Genomic DNA, 2143 nt, shown 5'->3' on the forward strand with positions numbered 1-2143 from the left:
GCAAGTATTTCGGGTGTAGGATTTTCTCAACAGGTGCTGTTCTATCAAACATGCAAAACTCATGAGCCTTATACCAATTACAGCTAATGTGTGACCACCGGATGATAGCCTTCTAGTTAATCTCTGGCTATGTTCTCACCCAGATAGCCTCTCTCTTGATAAAGCAATTCAAGTCCCCGATCCCTTGCTGTAAAGGAACAAAAACAAAACAAAACAAAACAAACCTACTTCAGGCCCATCCAATTCGTATTCTTTCTTCTGTACCTTCAACCAGCGTCTTAGGGTCGTACTTATGTCCACTGCTAAAGACTTTCCAACTCTTCGGCATTCGTTGTTATTGTTTTTCCCTCTAGCGATAGGATAAATGTAACCCGGAAACCGACAGTGTTTAGAGGTAAGGATGTTAGAACTATGAGATAAAGTATAATTGCAATTTTAAAAAAAGCTTCAATATCCAGTAAGAAGGCTGACAAAATTATGGATAGCTATATAACTGAAGCGTTGAATAGCCAGTACAAATGAGAGGACTCTACCTATACTGATAAAGGAATAACAGTAAAGATACCAGATGGGCAAAAAATCTCAGTGCCGGGAAGTATAGAGTGTTTTTTGGTTTTGAATGCTTATTTACTTTTGAGACAAAGAGAGAGCATGAGCGGAGGAGCGGCAGAGAGGGACAGAGCCACAGAATCCGAAGCAGGCTCCAGGCTCTGAGCTGTCAGCACAGAGCCGGACACGGGACTCAAACTCACGAGCTGTGACATCGTGACCTGAGCCGAAGTTGGACGCTCCACCGACCGGGCCACCCAGGCAACCCAGGGAGTGTGTAGTGTTTTTTAAGACATTTAAAAAATGTTTGAAAGACTCCATCATAAAATTGTTTAAAATGAGCAGGAGCAGAGGGGAAAGTTATACAAGAGCACCAGCTGGGCAGTAAACTTACCCATAGGGTTTTAAAAAGACATTACCTAATGGTTGTTGTTAGAGTAAAAACAATGCCTTCCCCCCTTCCCTGAATTTGCATCAGTTTGCCAATCACACACACACACACAAATCGGAAAGAGATTTAAAAAAAAAACCAACAATACTACCTGATTGCCTTGAGGGAATCAGAACTTGGATGTTTTTCCATAAAATACTTTCTTATACCTTTGAATATTGTCATTTTGTGTCTATTACCAACTTTTTTTTTTTAAACTTGCAAGGCAATCCAAGGTTCTTGAACTATCCACTTCCCCTTACTTGCCATTTCTGAAACAGGCCAAAGTATGCTCCCTCCCTGCGGTCTTTACATCTGCTCTCTGCCTGGATTCTTCTCCCTAGATATTCAAATGGTTACTGCTCTCCTACCTCACGAAACCATTTTCATATTCTCTCATTATTTAGAGACCTCCTCGTTTGAAATAAAGGTGCCTCCGGCAATTACGCCAATCCTTATCCCTTTCTCGTGTTTTTTTCTTTTACAATATTTATTGCCACCTGACATTCTATTTCACGTTTACGTATTGGTTTATTCCCTGTATCGCTAAAATGCAAGCACCTGGAGATTAGAATCTCTTGTTGGTTTGTTCCCTCCCAGCCATTAGAATAGTGCTTGGCACAAACCTGGGGCTCCAAATGTACCTGATGTAAAGGATCCGTAATTTGTGCAGTGTATCTAAGAAGTAACTGCATAGCACTGATTGACATAGTGTAACATTTCTCAACTTGAAGGCACCATATTCCCCTGCGGGAAGAAATCTGTAATGCGGTTGGAAAGAGCCCCTCTTCCTCTCTTCTGAAAGACCTACAAACATACAACACAGCAGTTGGGTGTTGAAAACCTCGGGCTGGGAGTTCAAGGTTAGAACTACCCATTCCTTTATTTATATAAAGAAAACTGTTAACCTAAATGCCATCAGGTCACCTCAATGAAGATTACTCAAGAGGTAAAGTACCAAACAAAGCACGCCTACTGCCAAACCCCAACGTGAACTTGTTCATTCCCGGCTGTACATTCAAGGAGGAATCTCACGATCTCAAGCTCATTGCCTACATTTACCAAATGGCACTAACGCACCTTTCCGTTTGGCGGAGTTTACTATTACATGAGTCAAGTGGGGGGAAGACAAAACATATGCCAACACAGGAAAACGTACTCCAA

Source organism: Panthera onca, chromosome B4 (genome assembly GCF_046562875.1).
Source record: "Panthera onca isolate mPanOnc1 chromosome B4, mPanOnc1 haplotype 2, whole genome shotgun sequence".
Lineage (NCBI taxonomy): Eukaryota > Metazoa > Chordata > Mammalia > Carnivora > Felidae > Panthera > Panthera onca.